We start from the raw sequence: 15,686 nt of genomic DNA, 5'->3' as shown, positions 1-15,686 counted from the left end.
GCTCAGAAAGAAACGTGGGTCCTTTGCAAGAGCAACGTCTCCTCTCAACTGCTGAGCCATCTCCCCAGACCTCTCCTTTTTGCTTAATTTTGTTAAAAGGATCTCATGGACACAGGCTAGACTCAAACTGAATATGTAGCCTAGGATGACCTTGAACTCCTGATCCTGCTGCCTGCACCCTCCCAAATGGATTACAGGAGTGTGCCGCCACACCTGGTGTGTGAGGTGCTGGGAATTCAACCCAGGGCTTCAAGAACACTAGGCCAGAGCAGTACCAACCGAGGCCCACGCTCAGGCTCTAGGCTCATTTAAAACAAAATGTATTTAGGAAGCAGTGGACGTCATTTCTGAGGAAAAGGTCTCTCTGCTCAGCTGAGATCAGCGACGGTTCCCCAGAGACCCAGGCCGATCCCTGAGTGAGAGTGCTCGTCAAGAGATGTGTTCTGGTTAGGGTCTGCTGTGCTGTGGGTACCAGGCATGCAACTGCCAGGCGCTTCCCAGTCCCTGGTGTAACATGAACCGAGAGGCAGGGAGTACAAGAGGCTCCACGTACTGTCTTTTCCCTATGACAATGTGTTTGTGGACACCAGGCTTGATGGCTGTATCAATGTTTCACTGTCTAGACATTCTGTAATTCACTTCATCATTTTTGTACTGTTGGGAGTTTAATATTTTTTTTTTTTAGAAAAATCAAAGGCTGCCATGATGAATATATGTTGCTAGCAACTTATTTTCATTTCCTGATTAGTTTCTTAGCCCCGTTTGCAAGAATGGAATTGCCAAATTGAACAGCTGGGTGTTTTTTATGGATTTTTATGCACACATGTACATAAGCATATGTGCACACATGCATGCACACACATGCATGCATACATGTACACATGCCATAATAAATGCATATGTGTCCACGCACACTTAGGCACATGAGCACAGGCATGTTCACACACACGCACGCGCGCACACACACACACACACACACACACACACACACACACACACTGCTCCTCTGTAGGTTCCACAGTGTGGAGAGGGAGTCCTTCCTCCCTCCAGTCTTCAGCATTGAGTATCGTGGTTTTAAAGCCCTTTGCTAAGCAACTTTGGGATGGACTCTGAGTGTCTTAGCAATAACTGATTAACTCCAAGCATAGGTCCAGAGACTTAGGATTCACAGGACAGACCACCCAGAAGTGAGCATGGCAGCTGGTTCCAAGGCTTGTCTTTTTCTAGTATCTTGAAGACAGACCACCTATCAGTCTGAAGCCCTTGCACAAGGAAAGGGCAAGGGAAGGCAGATGAGGGCAGGTGTGAAGGCCTGAGCCTGGACCCCTGGCTCTCTGCTCAGCAAAGCAGCCTTCAAACACGTGTAACTGAAGAATGGCCCACAGCCATGGTGAAGAGCCCTCTGCAGAGGGTCCTGTGTTTCCCCTTCCCTCTGAGGTATGCTTGCTGCCACCACTGTCACTGGAAAACTGTGCAATGTACACCCAAATTGTTACATCTCGTACATGGACTTACTTTTTTTGTTGTTGTTGTTTGGTTTTTTTTTTTTTTTTTTTTTTTTTTTTTTTTTTTTTTTTGGTTTTTTGAGACAGGGTTTCTCTGGGTAGCCCTGGCTGTCCTGGAACTCACTCTGTAGACCAGGCTGGCCTCGAACTCAGAAATCTGCCTGATTCTGCCTCCCAAGTGCTAGGATTAAAGACGTGCCACCACTGCCCTGGACTTATGTTTTGTATATTTGCATAAACATTGTGTACATACATAAACTAATGCTTGTCATAAATTGATATATAACCCTATATACTCATAGCATACATGCATATACATATATGGATTATGTATTCATGCATACATACAATTCCCTCTCCATGGTTTTTAGCTTTAATTAAAAATCACAAGAAGGGGCTAAAGAGATGGTTCAGTGGTTAAGAGCACTGGCTGCTCTTCCAAAAGACCTGGGTTGAATTCCCAGCATCCATGTGGCAGCTCACAACTATCTGTGTCTCCAGTTCCGGGGGATATGACACCTTCACATACACATACAAGTAGGAAGAACACCAACATTCACAAAATAAAAATAAATAAGTCATTTTTTAAAATTTAAAAATCACAAGTCAATGCAAGAGAAGACTTTTTGGAGAACTCATTTCTTCCTCATTAAGTGTTTGTTGAAGAAGGTCCTGCTTTCTTTAGTTCCCATGACCCGTCTGGTTGGCTGGAATAGCTTACGGAAGCCGTGCTGGAAAGATGGCCACCAGGAGAAATCCACGTGGAGCCAGCACACGTGGACAGCATGTGGCTCCTCAGGACAGATCAAGTCCAGGTAACGGCGGTAACCTTTCCTCTCTGCTGACAACGTACAATCTAAGTGGCCATTGTGCTTTTGTGCTACCAACAGGACAAGTGCCTGCAGGAGGGGGCCAAGTCGTGCCCATGTGTCTGTAGCTAACTGTGCAGCACAGGCCTCATTCACTGGCAGCTGAGTTTGGCTTTCTGAGATCATCAATGATATGAGACAATGTATCTCCACGGGGCAGCTGGGTAGCGAGGTTGTCAGTGTATCAGTCCTTCCTAGGAGGGCAGGCTAAGCAATAGCCAGTGAGCTCTACTTCTTTCCTCTTTAGGCAAAGGGTGGAAAAAGAGTCTTTCAGAAATTCACAGAAGGTCTGGATTGATCTTAAAGTCAGAAGAAATAAAAGACCTAGAGGCCAAGGAGGCCAAGGATACAAGATATGTGTAGACTTAGTGTAGGGGGATAGACAGGAACAGAGAGAGAGAGGACCCCAAGGGCGACAGCTAATATATACTATATAATATAACATAATGTATAATATAATACTCTTGACAGTCTGTAGAATAAGACAAGCCTCTGAGGGTGATTGTGAAGGAGTTTCTAGATTAGATTTCTGTGGTGTTTTGAATAAAATTTCCCCCATAGACTCATAGGAATTGGCACTATTAGGAGGTATGGTCCTGTTGGAAGAAATGTTTCATTGAGGGCGGGCTTTGAGGTTTCAGAAGCTTAATCCAGGCCCAATGGCTCACTATCCCTTCCTGCTGCCTGCTGATCCAGATGTAGAACTCCCAGCTCCCTTTCCAGCACCATGTCTGCCTGCGCTGCCATGTTCCCACCTTCATGATAGTGGACTGAACCTCCGAATCTGTCAGCCAGCCCCAATTACATGTTTCCTTAAAAGAGTCGCCGTTGTCATGGTAACTCTTCGAAGCAACAAAACACTAAATAAGAAAGTGAAGTGAATACCAGCATCCACCACTCTCTGCTTCCTGATGGTGGCTGCAGTGTGAGCAGCCGCTTCAGGATGTACTGCTGTGCCCGTCCCAGCACTAGGCTGCAATAAACCCTTCCTTCCATATGTTGTGCTGTCAGGGGTGACATGGAATAAAACAAATAAGTACCACAGGAGCCTGACACCTTGATTACATGGTGCTTGGGGCTTTGGATCTGGTTTGAGAGGAATGTAGAAGTGTGGAACTTAAGGGAAGGAGAGCTCTCAAATACAGGAAAAATGTATGGTGCTGGTGGGGGTCTGGAGGTCAAGATCTCAGAAGGAAATGGGGACAGTGGAGGCCTGGCTCACGAGTTTCAGAAGAGAAAAGGACAACGAAGCTAAGGGCCATTTTTGTGCCGTCCTAGCAAAGAATGTGGATGTACTCTGCCTGGGTCCTGGGAACTCGAGTTGATTGAACGAAAAGGTGATGGACTAATTTGCTTGGTGAGTGAATACATTTCAAGACTGGAGACCCCCAGGCTGTGAGGTGACACCAACAAAGCAAAGGGCAAGTGTACAGTGCAGTCAACATGTGCTGAAAGAGCCCGTAGCTGTTAATGAGAAACCCACGCCCTGTGCTGGCACGGAAGGAAAGGTGCCCAGAGGGCAAGACTGCTAGGGAAGGCCCCGAGTTGGCAAAATGCAAATATATTTGAAAAAGAGAAAGAACAAACTGAGAACGTGGCTCAAGGGGTTTCCTGCTGGAAAAAAAGCAACTTGTCTTAGTTAGGGTTTACTGCTGTGAGCAGACACCATGACCAAGGCAACTCTTATAAGGACAACATTTAATTGGGGCTGACTTACAGGTTCAGAGGTTCAGTCCATTATCATCAAGGCAGGAGCATGGCAGCATCCAGGCAGACATGGTGCAGGAAGAGCTGAGAGTTCTGCATCTTCATCTGAAGGCTGCTAGCAGAATAAGGACTTCCAGGCAGCTAGGAGGAGGGTCTGAAAGCCCACGCTCACAGTGACACACCTACCCCAACAGGGCCACACCTTCTAATAGTGTCACTCCCTGGGCTGAGCATATGCAAACCATCACACACCCAGAGAGGCATTTCCCTAGCGTCAGCCTGTGGTGCAGTCCAAGGGCTCAAAAGCCACACAGAACTTGGCGGCATGGAAGATACAAGAGGGGGTCTGAGGTCTTCCTCTATGTCTCCAGAGAGTGGCTGAGACCACCTAACATGAGGAAGGGTCAGAAGTCCAGGCAGGAGACCCCCTAACATGCAGAAGGCTCAGAAGTCCAGGCAGGAGACCCCTAACATGCGGCAGGGTCAGAAGTCCAGGCAGGAGACCCCCTAACATGCAGCAGGGTCAGAAGTCCAGACAGGAGACCCCCTAACATGAGGAAGGCTCAGAAGTCCAGGCAGGAGACCCCTAACATGCAGCAGGGTCAGAAGTCCAGGCAGGAGACCCCCTAACATGAGGAAGGCTCAGAAGTCCAGGCAGGAGACCCCCTAACATGCGGCAGGGTCAGAAGTCCAGGCAGGAGACCCCCTAACATGCAGCAGGGTCAGAAGTCCAGACAGGAGACCCCCTAACATGAGGAAGGCTCAGAAGTCCAGGCAGGAGACCCCCTAACATGCAGAAGGCTCAGAAGTCCAGGCAGGAGACCCCTAACATGCAGCAGGGTCAGAAGTCCAGGCAGGAGACCCCTAACATGCAGCAGGGTCAGAAGTCCAGGCAGGAGACCCCCTAACATGCGGCAGGGTCAGAAGTCCAGGTAGGAAGCCCTGAAAGGCTATTGGATGAAGCAGTGACGTTGAAGTTTCCAGGAGGCTGGAGATGCCGGGACTGAGCAATGTCTGCCTCAGCCACGTGCAAGGGGACCTTGAAGTGGAGCATCGGGCCACAGTTCTATTAGCCAGCTGGTCCACACCTCCAGTACACAGAGGTTTGCATGGTCCTCATGGTAAGAACAGAAACACAGTCACCAATGACTGTTTCGGTTCTGCTGTCCCTGGGACTCCTGGAGAAAGTGTGGTGCCACCCTGAGAGACACCTTTGCCACTGCAGACCGGGTTGCTGCCAATTTAGGCTGGGTTGCTTCACTGGAGTGAGACTAGCAGAGTGGGGGGTGGGGAGTGTGTTCCCGAGTGTGAGTGTGCACATGCATGTGTGCAATTGAGGGGGGAAAAAAAAGCAATGAAACAGAAACCTTATGGGGAAGCTCCAGTAAGGAGGGAGAGAGAAGTGAAGCATGAATGTCTGAGGGTGGAGGGGTATAGTCTAAGGATGAAGGGTGTAGTCTGAGGATAGAGGGGTGTAGTCTGATGATAGAGGAGTGTAGTCTGAGGATAGAGGGGTGTAGTCTGAGGGTGGAGGGTGTAGTCTGAGGGTGGAGGGTGTAGTCTGATGGTAGAGGGACGTAGGCTGCTGTCTGACCTCATGGGTATCTTTTAGTAAATAAATAAATAAATAAATAAATAAATAAATAAATAAATGAAAATTCACAAAACCTCAGGGATATCAGAAAAGGTTGGGAGTGTGTCAGCTTGGGAAAGGCTCCTAGCACCAAGAGGCTTCAAGATCAGGACCTCCAGTTTTCACATGACTCCCAGACCCCACCAGGGCTATATTTGTGATTGTCCTACTTTATTACTGGGTTAGCTTTCTGGCTGTGTGGCCTTTGTTTCTTCAGTGTGATTGTACCCCATCCTGGATGCCTCTACTGTCAGTCCCCCCAAACTTTATAATCATCATTTCAATCACCCTAAGTGAAGTTGTTCTGCCTATTGACAAGCGGCCCCAATGTAGTCACGTGTTCATTCATTCATTCATTCATTCACTCATTCTTGCATATGCCTGATACCATGTGGTTTCAGTGTACCTGCTCCACACAGTCTAAGGAAGAGAGACACAAGCCAGCAGGTCCCATTCAAACCAGACGTACTGACGAACAAGTACTGACAGACCAGAGCTTGGTCTGAACTCAGGATTGTGGGTGCTCCCTGGATATCCTGCCTTGATGCATTTGTCCTCTATAGCACAAAGCATGGGGATCCGCAAACTGGAGGAGTAAGTCTGAATGAACCCCCAGAAACTGAAGAGGACCTGACAAGAGAGTCAGGGAGATGCCTATGTGGCCAGGACCCCAAAAGCAAGGACTATGGCAGGTAACATTAACCTTTCACCTCAAATTGTAAGGGAGTTAGAAAACACTCAGAGATCAAGATGACTTTAAGGTAATGTTTACAACCAATATTAAAGTAACAAAAATAACAAAATATCCACGTTGTCAGCCAGAGAGAGCAGAGCAGAGCTGGGAGACTGAGCTAAGTCATGAGCATCACGAAACACACGGCAGAGGCTATTTTAATCTAAAATTTCAGTATTCTGTATTTTGGGGAGAATTTTTATTTTTTTTTAATTTTTGCTTTAAAACATTGTTCATCTGGTTCCTTGGTGTTTGCCCCTCCCTTTGTGCCCAAAACCAGTGCTTTCCCCTCCTTCACCTAGTCCAATCTGGGCAAGCACAAAGACTGGGGAAAGAGGTAAAGGCTAGACCAAAGCACAGTTCTCTAGGTCATGGTTTATTTGTTTTTAACCCCATAAGCAATGGGGAGCCATAGCCAAGCATATACAGTCTTCATGGACAGAATGTCTCTGGGAAAAACTTGCAGGGATAAGAGGGAGGGTCAGAAGGAGGATCAGAGGGATGAGAGGGATCTAGCTGGACAGGACTCATGGGTAACCAAGCAAGAAGCCAAACAGCATGAGAACAGCTTAGGGGATACAGCGCTGAGTCAGAGGGATAAAGTGCTGAGTCAGGAGATAAAGTGCTGAGTCATGGAGATAAAGTGCTGAATCAGGGGAAATAGTGCTGAGTCAGGTCTGAGCACATCCCTGAATCTATGGACTGAAGGTCACACCTACTTTTCTGATGACTGATTGGTCAGGGATGGGCTCTGAGGTGGTTTGAATGAAAATGGCCCCCATAGGCTCATAGGGAGTGGCACATTTAGGAGATGTGTCCTTGATGGAGAGGGTGTGGCCTTGTTGGAGAAAGTATGTCAGTGGAGGTGGGCTTTGAAGTTTCGGATGCTCAAGCCACGCTCAGTGTCACTCTCTCTTCCTGCTGCCTGAGGATCCAGATGGAGAACTCTATTCTGTCTCCAGAACCATGTCTGCCTGCATGCCTCCATGCTTCCTGCCATGATGATAATTTATTAAGCCTCTGGACCTAAGCCAGCCCCAATGAAATGTTTCACAGCAATAGAAACCCTAACTAACACAGGCTCTGAGAAGGTAGACAGTGAGTCTAGGTCTCAGAATCCTGAGACTTTGGTACATTTTGCAACATCCCAGAAATGTCAATGAGCACGTCTTCTCAGAGGACTGGTTCGATGGAGGGGCCCCATGTCTTGGAGGTGGTAATTATGGGAAAAGATGAAACCCAAGAGGGTCCTATCAACATTTGGGGCTCAAAGTGCCCATATCTCAAGTCCAGATCTATCTCAGTGTCTGAAGTATGTATTTGCTAAGAATAAGGAGCTCCCAGGTAGTGGTTTGGCCCAAGGCTTGTGTGAGCTTGCTGGTGGTCTTGTGTGAGCTTGCTGGTGGTCTTGATTGAGAACAGATGCTCCCAGGGTCTTGGTATCTTCCTCAAAGTATTAAAGACACGCACATACACACACACACACAGAGGCACAAACTAGCAAAGTAGTAAAAGATTTTATTTAGAAGCAAAACAGGGTAAGTCAGATACACTGCACAGGATTAGCTGTCTGAGCCAGAGTTTTCCAGAGCATGGCTGTTGCCTTGGGCTTCTTTTTGTGTATCTAGGAGGAAGAGGAGTTGGTTGCTGGTGGGCAAGGCATGGTCACCAACAGTCAGTAAGTGGAACTCCTGCTATTAGATACACCCATCCTTTCTTCCATCCTACCACTGTTCATATTGGATCATCCATCTATCCTTCCATCTTTTCATCCTTCCTTCCATCACCTATCATCCATTCTTCTCATCCTCCCATCCATTCTTTGACCTATCCATCCTTCTATCATCTATCTACTCATCTTTCCTTCCAGCCACCATTTCATTATTCCTTCCATCCATCTGCCCATCCATCTTTCATTCATCCCTCATCCATCTGCCCATTCATCATCCATTCACCCACCCATCATCTATCCATATCCATCCCTGTTGGGCTCTATTTGGCCCTGGCTTGGGCCTTGAGGACAAACCTGAGCCTGGCTTGAGTTTTGTAAACTGTCTCACTCATTTCCATACTGGAGTGACTCAGCATAACCTGCTTAAGCCTGCCTTTGCCTAGTTCCTGCTGATGTAGAGTAACTTTGTTGGCTTCCTCAGTCACCCCATACTCCTCGTCAACTTTCCCCTCCCCCTACGTCATCTCACCCCAGCTGAAAACTCCACCTCCTCTCTCAGCCCTATATAAGAGAAAGGATTGATACATAAAAACGAGTTCCTGCTTTGACAGACTCCTGGCTCAGTGTGGTTATTCTCCGGAGGCAGGAGATCCGAGCTGCGACACTCACCATCCCGCTCAGCCCCGAGAGGCTCGGCTGGACCGAGCTCTCTCCCTCTCGCCTGGTTCTGTCGGCAGAGAGCCTGCCCGGCACACCCACCCATTCATCATCTACCCATCCTTCATCCATCCATCCATCATCCATCCATCCACCCACCCATCTACCACCCATCCATCCATTATCCATCCATCCATCTGTCATCCATCCATCATCTCTCACCCATTCATCCTTCTTTCCATTCATCCTTGTACCATCCATCCACCTTTCCTTTTATTGTATGTCCATCCATTCTTTCTTCAGTTCATCATTACATACACACATCAATCCATTCTTCTTTCCATCCCTTTTGTCCTTCCCATCCTTCCTCCCCTTCCTTCCACATATATGTTTATCCTTCCTTCCATCATCCATCCATCCTTCTATATATCCACCCACATATCCACCTGCCAATTAATTCAGCCATTCATCTTGTATATTAAGAATTACCACAAAGAGTTTTGTATATTATGGAAGTGTGGGTACTTCAGTTTGTTACATGTAGAATCAGTGTGTGTATATATGTGTATAGGTTTGTATCTATGTGTGTTTATATGTGTGTATTTGTATGTATGTGTGACTGTCTATGTTTGTATGTGCATTTGTGTGTGTGTGTGAGTGAATGTGTGTATGTGTCATTTTGAGAACATCTTTTTTTAATCAACCCTCTCTTTCATTGAGAGTAAAACACTGGTCAGCTTCAAGAAGATGCTGAGAGTCTAGTAATCTAGATGTGATCCTAGCAAAACTGAATGTGTGTGTGTGCGTGTGTGTGTGTGTGTGTGTGTGTGTGTGTGAGAGAGAGAGAGAGAGAGAGAGAGAGAGAGAGAGAGAGAGATTACCCCTGAAGAGCAAGAGGGGTTGTTCCCCCTCTCACTCACATGGGCTCAGCCTTGGTGGCTTCTGGGGGGAGATGGCAGAGGAAGGGGGCTCCTGGGAGAGCCCAGCCTTCAGTCTGGCCATCAGCAGAGAAACCAGACACAGATGTCAAATCTGTGTAGCAAATGTGAGACTATTTAGTACAATTTAGCAGAAACGAGTCATCCTGTAGACATAAACATTTTAATCAGAGTGACAATTTATTCAAACAATTTGACAATGCTTACACATGCAGAGCAGATGGGCCCGGGTGGGGGCCAGCCAGTCAGCTGGAGGAGGAGGGGAGCCCCTTGCAGTGGCTGGTTGTCTTGTGGTGTGGGTGGGGGCAAAGTAGAAGGAAAAGGTATTCTTTCTTCACACCAAGTAGATATAATCCTGACATGACCTCAGTTTACCTCTCAGAAACACTTGGCCGAGCCTCAGATACCACTGGTGTGGCAAACCACAGGGAACTGAGGAACTGGTAGCAAGTGGAATCTCACTTATCTGGAGAGATCTCACGTATCCAGAGAGTATTTGCTAGATGCTTGAAATGGGGGCAGCATCGTGCAGGCGCCGGGTGCTGAGTGTCTGTCTACATGTGCATACATCACAAAGTGTTTCACCAACCTCATCTCAAAGCCTTCTGGCTCCTGTGTCAGGAGTCCAGAGCTCTCTGGATGGGTCTAAAAGCAGTGCCTGCCGATTAGAATTTGGGAGTGAGCAGGCTGTTTGGAAGGCAGTGCCAGGGTGTTCCTGAAAGGCTGGAATGGGAGGCCAGGAAGCCCATGACAGGTCAAGACCCCTGCAAGCAGCTTGAGCTCAGATAAGCGGGTGGTTGGGAACAGTCTTCAACCAGCTTTTAAACAGGAAACTACCTTGAAAGTCTGCCACACTCAGCCCAGCTCCTGCCTGTGGCTTCAGGGGAGGCTGCTGCCAAAGGCCCACCAGTCCCTGAGGTTCAGGGTGGTTTCTGTCCTTACCCAGCAGCAGGCCAGAGGGTATGCTTGCATTGATAGCTGGGGTCTGCTTGTAATGCAGCATCTCGACACACATAGCACTGGCTTTGGGCCCGTGAATGTGTGTGTGTGCGTGTGTGTGTGTGTGCATGTGCATGTGCGTGCATGTGCATGTGTGTGTGTGTGTGTGTGTGTGTGTGTGTGCGCGCGCGCGTGTGTAGATACTCCTCTGAGGCAAAGAGGCAGAGACTATTAGGACAGTGGAAAGGAGAGATAAGACACTCCCAGATCTCCAAGCCAATGACGAGTGAGGCTTTCGAGTTTGAGGTAGTTCGTTATGCAGCAATCGATGACTAATACAACACCTGCATCCCCTGGCATCCTAGGCAAACTTGCCACATAAAGAACTGTGGTCATCTACACTCTGCAAATGAGAAGACTGGGAACAGGGTAAAGCTGTCTTGGTAGTCACGAGTGTCTCCCACCCTGAGGGTGACCGTCTACACTCCGCTGTGCACAACCTTTGCCCATTCCAACATGTAGGTTGTTGCTGGGAACAAACTGTGGTGAGGGACACTGAATAAGACAGCACCATTTCCATTAAGTTTCCCTTCTTTTAATGACAGATTAGTAGTAGGGAGAAAGGCCGTGTAAGCCACGCTTCAGGGAGGAGGGAGGATGGATGAGAAGGCTCTTCAGAGTCGTGCAACACACACACAGACATAAACACACAGACACACACACAGACACACACACAGACACACACACAAAATCAAAACAAACAAACAAACAAACAAACAACCTCAGAAGATCCAAGGACCTCTCTCCAAGGAAGTAAGAGCAATCCCAACTGAGGCAGCGGAGGAGACTCTGGTGAGACCACCTGCACATTCAGAAGGGAACTCTGAGGATGTGGCCCCTGGGGGTCACCGTGTCGGTGACTGCCGTTGTCTTGTGCTCCCTTGGCTGGTGGTTGTTATTGTTAACCTGACAGGATCTAGAATCACCCAGAAGACAACAAGCCTCTGGGCGTGTCTAGGAAGGACTTTCTAGATAGACTCAGGAACTGGAATGGGATGTAGGTCAGGGTGTCGCTGTCCTTGTGCCTGTTAAGTGGTCTGTGCTGACCCTCCATTCAAGCTCCAACAAGGCCCCTGGCTCACCAAGCTGGGCTTGGATGGAACCATTTCTTTAATCTGCTCTCTGAGATGAAAGGTCACAGGACACTCGTGGTCTGCGGGAATTCTGAGTAGGCTGCGTCCTCTCTGGGTTGAGTGGGGTGAGCTGGATCATGGGGTGCTGAGACAGAGCTTCCCCAGGCTGCTCCGAGCCTCATCTCCCGTTACTTCCTCCCCTTCCCGTGCTAGCGGAAGGGTTTTACGATCTAATTTAATCACCCACTGAGTTTCCAAAATTAATTTCCTGTTAGAAATAAATATTGTACTATGAATTATAAATCAGACAAAGCAGTAATTGCTGAGAACTTGTAAATTAAGATTTTGGCTGTTGTTCTCTGTAACAAATAGACAAGGGAGCTCTTAGGACTGAACATTCACAGCCACTTAGGGAACTCTTGGAACCGAGGGACATGTCATCAACAGAGGAGTGCTCCGTCTGCATGGTAGATGTGTCACCGCCAGCACCATTTCGTGTCACATAGGGCAGTCGGTGCCACTCAGTGAGCAGTCTGTCATGTCAGCCATGGGAGGATAAGGATGAAGAATAAGGGTCGTGGTCCAGAACATGGGGTCTCCTGAGTGTCCCACATGGTTGTGTTAGTCCCTGGGGGAAAAAAAAATCAGTGGAGTTAATATATATTGCAATATGTACTACAGATGGGTTTATTAGATTGGCTTGCAAGATAGGAACTAAGGGTGGAGTGTCCCACAGTGCTTATCCCATACTGGAGGGGGCGGGGGTTCCCACAGTGCTGGCCTCACACTGGAGGGGGCGGGGGTTCCCACAGTGCTGACCTCACACTGGAGGGGGCAGGGGTCCCACAGTGCTGGCCTCGTACTGGAGGAGGAGGGGGTCCCACAGTGCTGGCCTCACACTGAAGGAGGAGGGGGTCCCACAGTGCTGGCCTCGCACTGGAGGGGGAGGGGGTCCCACAGTGCTGGCCTCGCACTGGAGGGGGAGGGGGTCCCACAGTGCTGACCTCGCACTGGAGGGGGAGGGGGTCCCACAGTGCTGACCTCGCACTGGAGGGGGAGGGGGTCCCACATGCTGGCCTCGCACTGGAGGAAGAGGGGGTCCCACAGTGCTGGCCTCACACTGGAGGGGGAGGGGGGTCCCATAGTGCTTGCCTCGGGCAGGGGTCCCACAGTGCTGGCCTTGCACTGGAGGGGGCAGGGGTCCCACAGTGCTGGCCTCACACTGGAGGGGGGAGGGGGGTCCCACAGTGCTGGCCTCGCACTGGAGGGGGCAGGGGTCCCACAGTGATGGCCTTGCACTGGAGGGGGCAGGGGTCCCACAGTGCTGGCCTTGCACTGGAGGGGGCAGGGGTCCCACAGTGCTGGCCTCGCACTGGAGGGGGCAGGGGTCCCACAGTGCTGGCCTCACACTGGAGGGGGGCTGAGAACATAATGAGGCTGGTGACATCAGCAGCCCCAGTCAGCCTCTGGAAGCCTGGGAGATTTCTGGGGAACTCCTAGTCTCCCGTCCACACTTGGGAGGTTGAAGAAGCTCCATTCCTAGGTCAGTGGAGGGTGATGGCTACACTAAAGATCTGGGCAGACTCACCAGCAAAAAGCCCAGGCAGGCAAGCCGCAGTGGCTTTTCCTTGGGTCTCCTTGGATCTGGACCACTACCTGAATGGTGCTGCCCATTCTGAGGAAAGGTGTCCCCTCCTTGGTTTACCCTACCTGAAAATGTCCTCCCAGAGCCCCGCCCCCAGAGGTGTGTCTCTTAGTTGACTCCAGATCCTGTCTAGATGACAGTCAAGATTAACTGTCAAAGTAGTGATGAGAGGGCGTGGGTGGCTCCCACGGAGTACCCGAACACCACCTGAACACCATGACGTTACCTTACATGACCTTCATGGAATCCCTTCAAGGAGGATTCTTCCTTGGTACTGTGTCAAGGATGGGGAAACTGAGGCTCAGAGAACCCAAGTGACTGGCCAGAGATGGAGAATCAGCAACTGGTGATGCTATCATTTGCATCAGGCATCTGGTCCAGGATTGAGGTCTTCACCTCTCCTCACCTCTCACTACCAGGCATGGACTCTCCCATCTCCAACCTCAACAGCCACTGAAGTGCCACACTTTCCCAGCTCCTCTTGCCCACTGGATTGCTCCACCCTCCGGAAGAAGTTCCACTGCCCCTCAGAAATACGCAGTCTGGTGGGGTTTTACGTTAACATACCAGGAAAGCGCTATACTCTTCAGACTAACAAGACAGCAGCCAGGTCCATATGACAGGGCAGACAGGACTGGTCCCAGGACTGGTTAACATGAATCCAACCTAAGCATCTCTCTAGGGAGGAAAGACCCAAGATCCATTCAACATCCAGCCAGCGGGGTATTTCTTGAGCATAGCCGCCCAAAGTGACATCCTTGGAATTTTTGCCTTTGAGGCACAGGTGGGGCCTTTTGCTTGGAGTTAATGTGGGAACTCTACCTGCAGCTGGGATTTTTATTCAGTTCTTAGTAAAATAAACCAACAAATCGCCTTTGATTTCTTAGCTGCTCCGCGTCGAGCTGCAGTGGAGTTGTCCTGGTTTGGTTTGTAACAAACCAACTGTTTTCTGTTTTACCGTTGCTGTTTTCTGATGTCTGTCCTTCACTGAGGGAAGTCAGGGCAGGAACTCAAGGCAGACACTTGAAGAGGAAACCACGAAGAAACGTTGCTTACTCTTCAGTCACTGTTCAAGCTCAGCTAACTTTCTTACACAGCCTGGAACCACCAGCCCAGGGAATGGTGACGCCCACAGTGGGCTAGGTCTTCCTTTGTCAATGAGCAGTTAAGATAATCCCCCACAAACATGCCCACAGGCCAGTCTGATCAAGCTTTCCTCTCAGATGACTCCAGGCTGTGTCAGATTGACCTTTGATGCTATGTGGGACAGGCCTGCTGTGGTAAGCTTGAGTGACTCAGGGTTTGCCACCTTGTCAGCTCCGTCCTGTTTTTAAACCACACTTAGTACTTGTACAAGGACAGACCTCTGCTGCCCCTGGTGGCTCTCACTGCAGTTCATGGGCTCTCCCTCCACAGAGGGTCCTTCTGAAGGACTAGTGCACTCCCTGAGGATACAGAACATCTGGGCAGAACATCTGGCTGTCTTCTTCACCCAGGAATGTTTGTTTCCACTGCAGAGATCCCCCTTTCTTTGTTTATTCCATCTGGTCCCAGGTCTGGTTCCCTGGGGACACAGGAAACCAAGACAAATATTTACCTGAGACTTGCTTGGCTCCAGCTTTGGCTAAACGTCTTTTTAAATGCTGGAGTGGAAACTTCCAGAATCCTTGGGTGAAATTCTTTGGCTCTCCCTGAGCCCTGATGATCAAGTAGCAAAGAGAAGCTTGCGTGTTGGGACAGCGGTTGGTGTTCAAAACTTCAGGGCTGTGGACAGTCGCTCTAGATGTGGTCTCCATGGCTGGTGGCTATGGGCAGTCGCTCTAGATGTGGTCTCCATGGCTGGTGGCTATGGGCAATCCCTCTAGATGTGGTCTCCATGGCTGGTGGCTATGGACAGTCCCTCTAGGTGTGGTCTCCATGGCTGGTGGCTATGGACAGTCGCTCTAGATGTGGTCTTCATGGCTGGTGGCTATGGACAGTCGCTCTAGATGTGGTCTCCATGGCTGGTGGCTATGGGCAGTCACTCTAGATGTGGTCTTCATGGCTGGTGGCTATGGGCACTCGCTCTAGATGTGGTCTCCATGGCTGGTGGCTATGGACAGTCGCTCTAGATGTGGTCTCCATGGCTGGTGGCTATGGGCAGTCACTCTAGATGTGGTCTCCATGGCTGGTGGCTATGGGCAATCCCTCTAGATGTGGTCTTCATGGCTGGTGGCTATGGACAGTCGCTCTAGATGTGGTCTCCATGGCTGGTG

At 49.4% G+C, this 15,686-nt stretch overlaps 2 long non-coding RNA genes across 2 annotated transcripts in view; one reads left to right on the top strand and one right to left on the bottom strand.

Annotated features, from left to right (window-relative positions):
* Nucleotides 1–12,105: 12,105 nt before the first annotated feature.
* On the bottom strand, nucleotides 12,106–12,747 carry LOC116092575. Its single transcript, XR_004119344.1, has 2 exons — nucleotides 12,606–12,747; nucleotides 12,106–12,414 (listed from the first exon to the last, which is right to left on the bottom strand). It is a non-coding gene; the product is annotated as an uncharacterized LOC116092575 (long non-coding RNA).
* A 505-nt stretch (nucleotides 12,748–13,252) lies between these two features.
* Nucleotides 13,253–15,686, top strand: part of LOC116092574 — a 9,271-nt gene continuing 6,837 nt past the window's right edge. Inside the window, exon 1 of the long non-coding RNA XR_004119343.1 lies at nucleotides 13,253–13,329. This is a non-coding gene — a long non-coding RNA (uncharacterized LOC116092574). The remainder of the gene's footprint in view (nucleotides 13,330–15,686) is intronic.

Source organism: Mastomys coucha, unplaced genomic scaffold (genome assembly GCF_008632895.1).
Source record: "Mastomys coucha isolate ucsf_1 unplaced genomic scaffold, UCSF_Mcou_1 pScaffold15, whole genome shotgun sequence".
NCBI lineage: Eukaryota > Metazoa > Chordata > Mammalia > Rodentia > Muridae > Mastomys > Mastomys coucha.
This window is presented reverse-complemented; position numbering and strand designations above follow the sequence as displayed.